Raw genomic sequence first — 15,621 nt, forward strand, 5'->3', positions numbered from 1 at the left:
CCTAAACATTCTAAAATTGTCGGTAGTTCCTACCGGCGGTGCGATACCTAGATTGTAATGCTCATGCAAGACTTTAAGCATGTCGGATACACATGGGACCCTACACTTGCTCCAAGTCATAACTGCTACCTATTATGTATGCCATCGCTGAAGTTGCATGTGGTAAAAATTATTACCTACCCATTTGTTGGCGCATACGTACAAGATTTCCAAAGCCGAGCTGACCATCTGTAGTTTCATAACCTTAACCGATCATAAAAAAAAAGAAAAGGAGCGGCCTTTCGTAAGCTCAAGACTCCGTATTGCATGTCGCACGTGCAAGGAACAGCCAGTGCAGTGAGGAATAAGACCTGTTTTTTGAAGGATAAAGGGCCTTTCTGGCTTTAAGCGGCGAATTCAAGGTCAGAAGCCGCCCGCCGTACAGAGAGATACGGTCGGTAGGCAAGGGTGTTGACACTTTGAGAGTTGACCCCGGTAGCCACGGTCGTTGCACCGCTTGCATTGGCTTCATTCGCTTCGCAGCAGCGCGAAGTAAACATAATAGCGTTCTAGGAATGTTGTGCCACTAATATCGCATTAGTACCGGCCAACAACGATTCACAACGCCAATTCTGGCAAAGTTTTGCGCACTTGCCGCGCGCGCGTGTACTTTTTACTTTTTTTTTTCTCCGCGCCGGTAGCAACCGCCGTTTGGGTGCCCTGCCGCCGCCGCCCGACGCGGGCTGTCATCTTCAAACATGGCGGTTGCGAGCAGACGCACATGTGGATCGGCAGCGTGAAAACGTGCGGATTTCTTCGGTTCGGCCGAGTAAGTACCAGCCATCCACAGTTTTGTGAAGAGCAGCAGTACCTGCGCGATTGGCGGGTCTGATTGTCACGCACTGCAGAGCGGTAGGGACACTCCGCGAGTCGCCGGCCCCGCACGCCCAGTCTCCGGCGTGTGACCGCCCTTTGTCAGTTCCCTGGGAGCGTCGTTCGCCGCCAATATGGCGTTCGCCGGCGCTGTGCTGGACTAGGACTTGTAAAGCGACTTTAACCCCGTTGTGCTCTTTTCTTCTCGCTCGCTCGTAACGGCGTGATGTAACTTGGACTACGACCAGCGTCGTTCGCGGGCGGCATCGTGAGCCTCGCGCTCGCGGGAATATTTTTGACGGCGCGCGGCGGCGTCTGACAACAATCTCTCTCCACTGCGTTTCCCTTGCCGCTCGCTGTTCGTATGGCGTCACCGACGGGGCTGTTTCATTTCCAGGACTGCGGTTGTTGACATTTGGCACGGTTCGCGAACTAATCCCGCGCATCCTTACCGCGCGGACGGAGCAACCGCGCGGCACCATTGTTTGCCGGCCAGTGCAGCCCTGCTGCATGCGTAGTTGTTTCCCAGATGTTGCCTCGAAGGCAGTCGAGACCTCCTTTTCGCTATTTTCTAGAGACTTCCACCGCTGCCGCTTCAACTTCGGTCACCTGTTTTGTTTGTTGCTTCCGTCTACATTATAAACGGCACTGATCGTACTAAAAGGTCAGTGGCCGACCGCGGTGGCGTTAACAGTTCCGTGTTGATTCTTGCTATATGTTTGCTTTACTACCAGCGGCTGAGCTCTGATGGGATCCTGCGTTTCGGTCGCCGTAGCGGCTTTAATTTCGCTTCAAAAGTGCTGGTGCGCCACCTTTTGGCGCAGTATCATGTGGTGAACTGTCCGCCTTACTCATGCGCATTGGACATGCGCCCGAGTACTACTCGGGCAGCGCTTTATGTTAATATTGCGATAACATGTTTGCAGCGGGTCGACAGCTTACAACTGACCTTTTCATGCCCTTCTACACAGTTGAATTTACTTCTGTTTGTCACATGTTCACAGGAAGGCGTTTTAATTTTTCGTTCGCCTTTATTTCGCACGCAAACACGTGAATTTTGAGATTGTAGGCAGTGCGCAGCCCGAGCTGTCTCGACGGTTATTCGCGATTCTCTTGTTTAGTAAACCGCCGCCTCGCATGTAATTTGCCACGGATGTCAGAAGGAGCCTTTTTATTGACAGCAACATTTAAAAATTTGCCACAAGCACTGTCGACATTCATTCAGCTCAATCCGCATTAAGCATTTCGTGCGCGGTCGAAGTAAAACGCCCTTGAAAATGGCCGTACAATAACCTGCCTCGATTAGAATTCGAAAGTGTGCTGTTGACAGGAATATCACATTTCAACATCGTCAAGTAAATGCCATTCCTGCTTGTTGAGTGAAGTTTAACCATTTTAGCTATCACGCTAACTATAGCCAGTTGCTGTGGGCGCGTCCACGCGGATTTCCCTGCATCAATGAAAAGTGCGAACTATTCTTGGCGTATTGCATTGACACAAGACCTATTGCACAATCAGTCTGTTGCAGCCGTTCCTTAGCAATGCGTAAGCGTGTTTTGTAACTCCTCCCACGTCATTTCCATCTCATTGCCCCACAATTGATTTCTCTGGAAGCCTTGTTTTGTAACCTGCCATAAAGTCCAGTGGCGGAATCTGTAATTCTTTAACAGGTGTATTGCCCTATTTTTTCATATAATGCACTATCCCTGATTGCTCTTTCTTTGTTACATTCTTTAGGCATATGATAAGTACTGTATTTTGGTTATCATTTGTGTTAGCTGTGAGTGGTTAGAACATTGCATATAAACCAATAATGATATAATGTAGGCAAAGCTCACATTGTTGCAATTTACAAGGTATAATGCTTTGTTCAGTCTTGCACACTGCCAACACAAGAACTATTCCATTCCTATAAAGAATTTTAGCTTTAGAGTTGCGTTAACTGTGATAACTCGACATGTTATAATTTATGCAGCAAACATGTAAAAAATTTTTTCTTTATAACCAATTTGCACAGACAACTTAGATAATTAACTAGATCATGGCTCCTTTACAGCAGCCTTGTTCTCTTCATAACATGAGGCTAGGCCATCTGGAAGCTGAAATATGTGAATCTTCTTTGCCTGTCATTCCATGAAAGTGCTTTGCTCAGCCATTACATAATGGAGATATGAGTGTGTTCAGCAAAACTTGCACTTGCACCCCAATGCTGTAATTGTGAAGAAAGATTTGAAATCATTGCAATGGTGGCCAAAAACCATGTTACATGTTTGTAGGCCCCTATTGGATTCTGGATTTGCAGTAACAATTAAATGACTTCCCTACGGGCAATCTTTCTGTAGTATCCAGGTGATATTACAGTGATATTGTGCTACGAAAAAAATGTCTCCTTGTTTAAAACATCACTTTCAGTGGTCCCAATATGACCACAGCAGCATATGATAATGTTATTTGACTTGCAATTAGTGGGAATTTGTTTTGAAATTCCCTCGCAGGGAATGTGATGAGTATTCCCCACTCCCCCAAGTATGCCCACAATTGTGCTGTTCTTGTTTGATATTCAGCATTTTCATGCTCTGCATTTTCATTTAGTGTTTGTGCATTGTTTTCGTATATTAGACCTGTCACACATATGATGTAGCATTCTTTCTGGTGTCTACAATTATTCATGATGCAGTGAATCACCAATGATGTCATTCTGTCAGCCAAGCTGTTTGGCATCAATTTTATGTGTTCTGGTGGTCTGAGGATGCCTGAGAAATACATAGCAGTTTTCTAGACTTACGACAACATGATGCATCTTAAATATTGCAATGATTATGGCACTCTCCCATGACCATTAGGAGAATCTAGAGAGATGTTTGACGAAAGCCAAAAAAGTCAGTTTGAGGTAGAACTTTGTCATTCTGCTGCACTTCTCAGGGAAAAGCTTAGAGAAAGAAAGTGGTATAAAGGTCGACATTTTGGAGAGGAAGCAGAATTGTACCTAGCACTACATGTACAGAGGCTCTTACTTCTGGACCCTTGCCAGAGGTACACTTACAATGCGCTATGATGACTACATCCTGTCATTGCAGTAGATAAGCTAGGAAACTAATATTAGAAAATGAATACTGCTTATTTCTTTAAAGCTCTCGCATCCTTAAAGGGTGATAATAGGCATACTCCAAACAGAGGTTGCTTTTTCATTTTCTTTTCTTGGTCAAGAACCATTGTTTTCAGCTGCTGTTAATACAACACTGGAGTGGTTGAAAGCAAATGATCCTTCTCCTAACTTTAGAAGTGACAGAGTGGGAGTTATAACAGCCAAGCTATGTCAAACTATGGGAAAAAGTACTTTTAACAAATCCTCATAATTATACTTTTGGTTGCATATCACTTCAGTGTTTTCTGTACGCACTGCTTAACATATGAAGCGATATATTGTGGTCTATGGCTAAAGGAGCCATGGATATCTAAATGGCTGATGGTATCATGCTTTATTTATATTTACCCATGTTCAAGCAACACAGTGACAGCAAAAGTGAAGGCATGTTTCTCATGCATTTGTCGTCATATTGTCATTGTGATGCCATCATGTTCGTTCCACCTTTGTCATCCCATTGTCATCGTACAGTTGCTGTCATCTCATTACATTAATCAAAAGCATTAAGTTAAGCTCAGTTTGATTACGCATTTCTGGAATGTTGAATAAATGAGTCTGGCTGTGTTCTAAATCTTAACTAACCCAGAACGGTAATGAAAACAGGAGACCAGTGGTCAGGCCACCTTGAAAATTTTCACTCTTGCTTCTCGCGAAATCATATATTTTGATAGCGTCTTTCTGGGATATTGTTATAAGATTGTCAATAGAGCAAGATTAAACCTATGACTTGGGGCCTTTGCTGCATAAGAACACATCCCATAAGCAACAATGCAATCAAATCTGACATCACTGAAGTTTGGCTCCATTTCTTGACAATTAAGTGTGCAATATTGTGATCCAGCCAACAGTAGAACAAAGCTACAAAAGAAACACATGTAGGTTTCTTTTAATTTTTCCTCACTAGTTTGGGTGTGTAAATTAAGAAAGGAAAGCCGGTCCTTTATATACTCTACTAATGTGACATCTTTTTGTGGAAGAAATGTGAATAGAATTTGGAAGAATAATTAACCTGTCTCTACTGGTTTAGTGTTTCCATTTAGTGTAGATTTATTGTAATTTCTTGTGCTCAAGTGGATCACAAAAATCTTTTGCATGGTCCCACAGTGTCAACACAACACGTGCAGCACTTGTTAGCTTTATCTGAAAGCTTTTCTCCTTCGTAAATTTTGCAATGAGATGCCGTGGTGAAACAGTTTCGTATACTCTGGTTCCTGTGTGACTTTGGCATTCTGCTGCTGACGAAGAAGTCATGTATTTGTTTTTAGCTGGTGCAAGACCCGAATCGATGAAGCATTAACTCCGGACATTTTGTCCTGCTGCAGCAAACACATACTGCAGCAAACACATTGCCCCAGAATCGGGCATGCCTCTGCCTCCATCTGATCTCCACCAAGGAGTGGATCCTACAACGAGTTGATGTGCGGGGCGCTCTCAAGACCCTCTGTGCATTCACCCGTAAAACAGACATTCACCTCCTTTAGAGGAGCTCTGGGGGACATACTCGGGATCTGCCGCTGACTCCCCAGTGTCCTTCCTTTCTCCGTTGCTCCCTTACAAGCCTTTTCCCACTAAGGCAGTAGAGCTAGCTTTATGTTAATAAACACTGCATTTATTTATTTGTTTATTTAGTTGCAATACTGCCAGTCTCGTAAGACCAAGGCCGGAAAATAGTACTCTCTCTCTTACTCTCTCAATATATATGTGTGTGTGTGTGTGTAATGGTCAAAACAATTTAATATAATAAGGCAACTAATAGAATTCTAGTGCAGTTTAGTAACAGTACTATAACAATAGCAGTACTGCCATGAAAGCTGGATTCTAATTGGGGTGGAATGTAAAAATTCACCCACACTTGCATTTAGGTGCACATTGAAAGACCGCAGACAGGAAATATGTCAAGCCCTCAACTATAATGCCTTCATGGACCATAGTGCAATCTTGGGATATAAAACCCCATCACTGAATTGCTGAATTAAATGCCTTCGATGTGACCACATAAGTGACAACCTAGGTATATTTCCTGCTTATACCATAGTTGCAGCATTGTGCTTGCCCAGTGGCTTGATTTAATCATCTGCAGCAGCCTGATGAAGTGTTTCATTTATGCTGGATCGTAACAAATAGTACATTTTACAGAAGCATACTTATTTGGGCTGGTTGGTTCATGATTTCAGTGGAAACAGTGCAACAGGACGTGAGAAAGGGACAGACAGACACTTATTTTGCTGTCTCTCCCTTTCTTGCACACTGTTATACCCGTGTCACACGGGCGTTTGGAAGGCCTTCCAACCGATAGTCAGGTGACTCAAAGGTCAAGTTTGAGCTGCTACACGGGCGGTTTCGAAGGCCACCGAGTCAATAGTCTATCGAGTCAACGGAGCACCTTACAACTCTATCGAAATCTCGATGACCTTTGAGCAACGAAAACGGAAACAGCGCGAACATGCCCTCTCGTTCACAGTGTGCTCGTACTCACGGTTAGAAGAAACAAATTGAACCAAAATGCTCTAAAATGCTATATATGAGTGTTATTAATTATTCAATAAAGTATTTTTGGCACTTGATATATGTGAACTGCATGTACTCTCGACAACAGCGACGTGCAGCGACGCAAACGTTACCGCAGTTTCGCTACTCAAGAACTTAAAAACTAAACATGTATGTATGATAATGTATGAACAATTTTTTAAAATGTATAAACAAACATAAAAAAAATTATAGTGCTTTTAAGTATTGTTACTGTTGTTTAATCTTTCATGACATGAAAACGAAAATAAAGATTCGCAGCGCCACACAATTTTGCGAGAAACGCCAGAACCCCTCAACGGCCTTTCAATAGTGCTGTGTAGCAGCGCGACAACTCCTTTGAGTCGATAGAGTTGTGGTGTTTCGAAGGCCATCGACTGGAAGGCCTTCCAAATGTGCCCGTGTGACACAGGTATTACTTTGTGCTGTTTCCACTCATGTACATTTTACTCTCTGGCTAGGTAGACAAAACAGTTTTACCATCACAAAATTTGCATAAACTGCTCTTGTGTTGTCAAGGTTTTCATTTAATAGCCTTAATTTTATGAAACAATGTGTACATGCTTGCAAGATTTCGCTTTTGAATGCTTGTGTCCTCTGATGTGAATATCAAGGATATTGCATTATTTTAGAAAATATTTCTTCACTAGCTATGACCCCAATGAAACAGTGTTTGCCAGTGGTCATTATGATTGAATGCACCTACATGTCACATGGAGCATACATCATGATGTGTGGAAGTTATGGGCTAGCCTCCTACTGCTAAAATTAGGAATATGAGGGTGAACACAAATTTAGCTTTTACTAGAATTGTCAGGCGCATTAATTAAATCACATTGACAGCTCACATACCATAGAGTTTTAGTCCAACATAACTATACTCTGTCTCGAAATAAGTTTGCAATGCAGTGAAATTTTCATAGTGTGCTAAAACACCAACCCGCCAACATGTGGTCCATATGCACCACATATTATGAAATAGAATGTAGTTCCGGGCTTAAGCATTGGCTATATTGCAGGTACATAGGTTTAGCATAGTGAAGTGCTCCATAAATGTTTGTATATTTTCTATTGTCCTAAATAACTGCATGTAATATGTACAGGGGGCATCAAAAGTTTCCAGGCCACAGGTTGTGCGAACACGTTGACATTGTGCCCATGTGGCGTGTCATGTATCAGATCATAGGAAACCCAAGGTTTTTGTGAAGAAAGTAAGGGACACTTTTGTTAACCACCCACAGCTTCTGAGTGCCAAAATTACTCTAGAAGCTCCGCAGATTGCTTGAGAGTGAATGTTGTCGAACACGCTGTAGCATGGGAACTTTTTACCACCCTTGTACCTTCCCTGAACGAAAATTACATCTGCTTATTGACAGTCATCAGTACATTTCCTTTTAAATTTTGCTCATTGTTGACCATGTTTATAATATCTGCTGTGAAATTCTTTACAAAGAGGCATATGGTTCAATAACATCTTGCAGTTAGTGCAAGAAGGAAGTCAGTTGAGTCTTCTTTGCCACAATGTGGAGTGCTGTATTGATGCACCTTTTACAGACTACTGAGGATAAACGGAAGCACATGGTACATTCATTGGTGACAGTTGTGAGTGAAATACCAACACCGAGGGTCTAAAAAGGAAAAACGTACTGCATTGCTGAGAAAGGCCTACAACATACTGCTTGAGGTGCTGTGTACCAAACATTCTGAAAGCCACAATGATGCCTAGGAAATTTGCCACGAATGTGTTTGTTAAAGTGAACCTTTCTTTGGGGCACTCAACGCGTTTTACATTGTGTTGGTCATGGTCCATGGCTGGAGTGCGGGGAGAGCAGTTTGCTGAAGTGAACACGTGCTCTGGGAGTGGATGTGAAAGCTTCGTTTACTCTGATTCCTACAGTGCATGGGATCCGCCTGATTTCTCTTTGAGCACTTCTCCAGCATTATCAAGCTTAAGGTGTCGGTGAATGACACTCCATATGCCCTGATTATTTGTAGATGTTCGTCATGGCAAATATTATTGTGGATGGACAGGCGGCCTATTTATTTTCCTGCATCATTTTTTCCACTTCCGGAGAAAGTTGCAGATGTGCAGATTGATATTTTGCGAATTGGCAAGATCTGCATGTTGGCTCTTCTGATTGGCTCATGTGCCCCATAGCTTTCTTGCACGGCAAGTTTATTTTGAGATGAAGTATACAGAAATTTGGTGCTAGCGTCTATGTGGCTTTCTGTGGCGCAGCTGCAACCAGTGTGGTGATCATGGGAAGCCACAGGAATCGGCCCAGTTTAGCTGATGGCTTACCACACAACTTGATGGTGGCTGTACGAGTACTCTTTCCGACTACGAAACTGTCTTGGCAGATTGCTAAAACATTCATTTATGCTTCGTGAACAAAAGTTCAGTCTAGAAGCATCATATAGGGGTGTAAAGCATAGTTAGGTTGTGCAAGTGTTTCTTTTGCCAGAGCACTGTCTGCTCATGTGACGATGCCATGGTCACATACACACATGCACACACAAGATAGGTTCTACCAGATAGTGGCACCAACACGGACTTGGCGAGACGAAGTTTGATTTGGGAGCAAGACCTAACAGGAGAAACAGCAGTGGTTATCATTGTTGACAGCACGATTAGGCACTTACTTGAGGCCAGAATTCAAGTGTACTCCCTACTGCTCCTGATGGCTGATAGTCAAGGGCGTAGATAAGCCACTATATGATTTAATATTGGGCAGTCTACCTGAGGTAAGAAGCATGGATGTCTCTGATACAAAATGGAAGAGCAGCGTCGCCGACACGGGAAAAATGAAAGAAAAACGACAGGAGCACGATCCTAACATGGCAACACAAAAAATAAAGACTACGGAGGATAGTCCAGCAGTATCGTTGGTGGTAGCTACAAGATTTAGCATGCAGCGAATATTGAGGGCACTCAAGGTACCTACAACCGAAATACTTTCGGTGACGCCAGCAGAATTTGCAGAATTGCAAAGAAAGAATGATTCCATACAAGGCTGCTTTGAGAAGGAAGGAGAGTCGACGACAAATAAAAGAGGAAGGACCATTTTTGAATTCCAGAGGAAAAATGTGTTGTTGTACAGAAGATGCAAGTTTACCTCGGGTAGAGAAGTGATGCAGTTGGTGATTCCTAAATCACTACGACAAACAATCTTGAATTTGGGGCACCGACAGCATCATGGCCGGACACCAAGGCTCAAAAAGAATGGTGGCTAGGATCACAGGATAATTTTTCTGGCCAGGACTACAAAGCGAAGTAAAGAAGTATGTGAGATCCTGTGACATTTGCCAGCGGACAATACCAAAAGGGCGAGTGAATCGAGTTCCACTGGGGAATATACTAACCATTGATATGCCATTTCAGGAGTAGCAACAGACATTGTAGGACCTATAAAGCCGATATCAGCAAAAGGAAACCGCTATGTTCTCACGATGGTCGATATGGCGACAAGATATCCAGAAGCCAGTGCCATGCCGTAAAAGGCATAGATTCAGTTCAAGTTGCCGAGGCCCTAATAGAGATGTTTTCTCGGTATGGTCTTCCACGAAAAATTCTTAGTGACCGGGGATCCAACTTCACATCTGGTCTAATCAAGAAGTTCAACAGGTTGCCCTCAATAAAGGAGTTGCTCACAACGCCATATCATCCTAAGACAAACGGCCTTGTGGAAAGATTTCATGGCACATTGAAGAACATGATAAAGAAGATGTATCAAGAAAGACCTACAGATTGGGACCGTTGCCTGCCAGCATTATTGTTTGCATACAGAGAAGTGCCACAAGCGAGCCTCAATTTTTCACTATTTGAGATGATGTATGGACGCACGGTTAGAGGTTGGTTAAATACATGTATACGTACTCAAGGAGGTATGGGCAAATGAAGGACTTGACACTGAAGTCAAAATGACATACACCTATGTGCGCGCGCGCACGCACGCGCACACACACACACACACACACACACACACACACACACACACACACACACACACACACACACACATGGAATATTTGCTAATAACATCTTTAATAAACTAAATTTTGCTAATTTATATTGATCAACTTTAGCATGCATGTTGAAGATGTTGCATTGAAGCCTGTTACCGCTTAAGGGTGTGCTCACTCTATATGAATTTTGTAACTGTACTGCCAGTTTATATTTGTTGGTAAAATTCTTCATTTCAGTACAGTGGCGTCCTGCCTAGTTTTATGCTATCGTGTTTAGGAAGGCATTCTGGGCAAAGTGTGAATGCAAAACCAGTTTGGGCAGGGCACCAATATTGAAGAAGATGGGACATACAATTTTGGTTTGAAGCCGGTAATTTTCCTTGTTTCTGGACCAAACGAAATGTTCTGAAAGGAAGATCCTACAACATTAAAACTGCATAGCAAGTAACACTGAGTGAGGTTCTGACTACGTCTGCTATAACATCTACCCAAACACAGATAAAGGGCTCCATTTCATGTTGGTGCAGACTGTACTTCACCTGAGGTTCGCATAATGCGTATGCACTGGTGGTACTTAATGGTGATAATTAATGCACTGGTGCTTGTTCGACTAAAGCAAAGTGGACACTGACTGGCTTCGATTTTTCAATTGCAACATGTGCACTAAATTTCCTAATTGGAAGGTAACTACAGAAACTAAGTACTAAGCATTTTATGGGTGATATTAACCCAACTCCTGGTGTTGATGGCTGCTGTGAATTCTGGCCAACGAAAGCTATTTTGTCTCAACAAACCTATTTTAAATAATTGGAGGCAGTTCTGACTGGTACACCTAGTGTAGATAACACACTGTTTTACTGCTTGCCCTCCTTATCAATACCAAATGTAGCATCTGGTTATTTCTCTGTTATTGTGACAGGCATTTAGTTGAAAAAAATTCAGCATAACCCATCACATCATGACTATTGACAATGATGTCGACGGTTCAGGCAATTTGGCAACACTCTGTATTGCTGAAGACACGCTTATAAATAATGGTAGTGGTCACTCTGAGCCTTCTGTTGCTTCAGCTATATGTTTATACACTGTTCACTGCATTCAGTCCTTGCTGCTATGGCATTCGCTTGCCAAGGTCGGCATGATGACTATGCAGTAACAATAAAATGATGAAGAAGGAATGACCACGACAACATGATGACAGTGGGATGACGGCGACTGTATGATGACGAACGACAGTATCGAGAAGACTATGATGATGACTGTGTGATGACGATGGGCCGACATTGACGGCAGCAGGAGGTCGGTATGACAACTACATGACGGTGCGATGAAATCAGAAGCTGGAGTGATGATGTTAGAATGACCACGATGGCATCGCGACGATGGTAGGACAACGACTGCATGACGACGGTATGAGGATACAGGGTGACGACAACGTCATGACGAGTGAGATGACTAGGCTGGAATGACGACAATGAAAAGACCATGACGGCATCACAACCGTGAGCACCTGTTTAGTGGCCCAAGCTATTAGACAATTTGGTTCATTTATGCTCCATCCATCTGACAAGTCGTCTAGGAGGGCCGAATGCCCCTTGAGATGTGTCCATCCGCACCGCGTCGTCAGCTCAGTGGCTGCTAAATTTGCGGTATACGACGTACGTGCGCAAAGGTCTGAATGTGTCATGTATCGCTGTAACGTATAGTGTACCACGCAAAAATAAAACTGCAATCCTGCCAGTAATCAGACAGTTAGGCCCGGAACTATATTTTGTGACGCGCGGATATTGCTCTTGTGTATGCCTCCTATCTTCATCAGCGATGCAAACGACTTGTGAGATGGAATATAAATCAGTGCAGAAGGCATGACGACGATGGCATGAAAAACGTCGGATGATAAAGCTGGTGTGACCAAGACGACGGTATGACAAGGGGTGACGAAGCCGAAATGACGATGCATCAACCACGACGGCATCACAACCACAAGCACATACCTAGTGCCCCAAGCTGTTAAGACAACTTGGCACACTTGGTCAGCATAAAAGGCGGGACGATGATGACATGACCAGCCGGATGACGAAGCTGGTATGACAACGATAGAACAACCATGACAGCATCACAAGAACGAACCTAGTTGCCCAAGCTGGTCGGGCCACTGGGTTGGTGTAAGAGGCTATAGTCGGGTAAAACTTAAGGCTGGAGAGGCCCAGGGGACCGAAGGGAGGCAACTGATTGCCTCCGCGACTGAATAAATAGCACCACTCAAAAGTCCCGCCCAGTTCGAAGCACGGGCGGCCATGTTCTCTGTCAGTGGGGTCACCGGCCCTCCGGCTCTTGACGTCAGTCTAGGAAGCACGCCCATTGGTGGGGTCTCTTCTGTGCATCCACCTATGATCGGCAAATGTCGCTGCCTCCTAAAGTTCTGCCTGGCTATAGATGGATATAGATAGGCTCAAGATGCCCCGAGAAGGGAAAGAATGCTAATCACATTAAAATATGTTTTGGACCCTTTAAACTCTTAGATTTCCTAAAAAGAATGGTTAACATTTGGGAAATTCAAGCGTTGTGACCATGAAGTGACTCTGAATTGCATGGGAATCATTGCATACTGATGCTTTGCAAGTCTGCAGCACTTATCAAGAAATCTTGAAAGTCACTTGTCATTTGACAAGGCCCAAATCATGCGCGAAGCGATGGCACACTGGGGAGAGTGACATTGTTTGGTATGTGCCGCTGTTGCTGGATGTCACAAGCCTGAGCTTAGCAAGCAACTTCTATCAGTAATCAGAGAACACCAATAGCACTTATGAATGCAATTCAAAAGGCGGAGGCACGCTTCAATTCCCAGATTATGAGCTTGAGATTTCAAGTCTTAGTGACGACCTGTGATCAAGTTTAGGTGGTAATGTACATTATTGTCCACACACATCTGACACCGCTTGGGTGGATTATCCTAGCAGAGACAAACTGTGGATTGGAATAGCCTGAAAGTGTCAACTGACACTAGCCTTTATTCCATTTGAATGACACTACCTTCTCGACGACCCATATGGGTGATGATACATGTACAGCACACAAATTATTGGAAGTATTGGGGAAACAGTACTGTGCTGAACATGTCAGTATTAAATTCATTATTCAGAAGGGCTGAATATTTTCAAATATCTGCATTTCATTTATAGAGACTGCATAATTTTTTTTTATTAAGCAGTTTGCATTGGGTGATTTTCTAACCATGTTTGTATGCATTATTTATTAGTGTGGCCTCCTTAAGAGCAGTGTGTAATATAAATTTGGGGTTCCTATAAGATTTGACGATTCTCACTCTTCCTTTTCTCTTCTGTTCCTGTCTTTTTTTTTTTCTTTGTGCGCATTCGGGTATTGTTATACCTTGGCAGGAACAGACACAGGGAGGGGTTTGGGGGCCTGTGGGAGGGCTTTCGGGAATTTAACCCACTTTGGGTAATGTGCAAGGGTCATGTAGAATGCTTTTTGAAAGTAGTGTAGGGCCCAGTGATTTTTCTTTGTGAATTAAGGGTTTATTGGTTCTGGTTATTGTGTGGGCCCAGTTTGTAAGACCCTACCCTTCCTCCTGTCCCTCGAAACGCCTTTACTGGCGGAGCCCAGTTTGCTAGCCATATGCGCTCGATGTCGCTCTGCCCTCTAATGGAGCTCGAATCTGGCATCTTGGTCTGGTATGCTTGTTAAGACAACATGCGTCATCGTCGGCATCAGTTACCCATGGGGCAAACGAATCGCCGACGTTATTCTGCTCTCCTTCCCGAGGACAGACCACATCGCAGAACTAGGCCAGGAGCCGCCACGTCCATAAATTGCTTTTGACAGCTTGCTCCGTGATTTCCCGGCGTACGCGCTCAAGCTCTGTAGATATTACGAGACGGTCAATAGCTGAAGCGCCGCGGAACCGCCGCTCACCTAGGGCTCTGTCAAAACTGAGCTCAACAAGTTGGCTAGCACTCAGTCAACGTGTAGCAACTCAAGCTGTTACACAAGTATGTTCTGTTCGTGCATCTAAGCCATCGTTGGTGCTTCGGTGCGACAGGACCGCCGCCGACACGTTGGTTCGCGGATGACGGCATTCGACCTGCTTGTTTGCCCTATGGGGTGCTGAGAACGTTGCCGTGTTCGAACCAGCGCGCGTTCCGAGTTTTCAAGAAGGAAGCGCAGACACTGCGGAGAACAAAAGGAAGGCCCCTGGCCCCTTGCTGTTGCTGTTTCTCAAGCCGCACGGCCGGTCGGTCGTTTCGGGCTGGCCGTTTCGAGGCCACGACCGTTCAGTCTCGGTGCTCCAGGGGAGGGGCGATCGCTGCACGTAGTACGACGAAGACGGCGGCGGCGATACGGGATGGTCTGCGTTTCTGCCGATCAGCGTGCATGACGCACGAGCGCGCGCGCGCGCCGAGGTCAGGGTCACACCCGCGCGCCGCGGCAGCGGCGACCCATTGACTCGTCCCCGTGCGAGAGAGGATAGCACCTTCACATTTTGTTCGTTTCCTTCTTTGCCGTCGCCTTAGCTGGCGGTGGTGAATGACTCCCGGAAGTCGCCAAGTTCCTTGGCCTCGGCGGCCTCGCTCGCAACAACAGCAGCAGCTGGACGGCTGCTGTTCTCGGCCGCTTCGCCAAGCCTGTCACGTCGGCGGCGCGCGCGCGCCCGTCGAGTCGCGAATGCCGGGGCGAAAGGGTCTTCCGGGCGACACGTACACGCGGTGTGCTGCTGAATTAAGGAGGGCCCCGTGGGCGCCATTATCTGAGGTCCCACCGTTCTCTTTGCTTTCTTTTTTTAAAATAATCTTGGCCTTGTGCCCAAACGTCGCCTCGTGGAGTCGCCAGCTGTAACGTGACCATATAGTTGAGCTTTCGCGAAGGCTTTTTTAAGCTGTCGTGTTGCGTGTCGGTGAACTGAGTAGAAGAGTGCTTGCTGTACTACGCGGAGGTGTTTTCGCCTGCCCGCTGGACTCGCTCCTCGGATAAAATTAAGCGGCCGGATTCAACGTCCCAAAACTGCGCACTTACGAGGCACGCCGCAGTGAAGAGTTCCGGATCAATTTTTAACCACCTGGGGTTCTTTAGTGGACACGGTACGCAGAGCGTATTCTTCTTGCATTCCGCCT

General features: G+C 44.9%; 1 protein-coding gene across 2 annotated transcripts in view; it reads left to right on the plus strand.

Moving 5' to 3' along the window:
- Positions 1-433: 433 nt before the first annotated feature.
- The window catches only part of brat (tripartite motif-containing protein brain tumor), a 115,687-nt gene continuing 100,499 nt past the window's right edge, over positions 434-15,621 (plus strand). Inside the window, exon 1 of one of the 2 annotated variants that reach the window (XM_075689138.1) lies at positions 434-808. The gene's annotated coding sequence lies outside the window, so the exon portion shown is untranslated. The remainder of the gene's footprint in view (positions 809-15,621) is intronic. The other variant, XM_075689140.1, reaches the window with a different exon arrangement.

Source organism: Dermacentor variabilis, chromosome 4, assembly GCF_050947875.1.
Source record: "Dermacentor variabilis isolate Ectoservices chromosome 4, ASM5094787v1, whole genome shotgun sequence".
NCBI lineage: Eukaryota > Metazoa > Arthropoda > Arachnida > Ixodida > Ixodidae > Dermacentor > Dermacentor variabilis.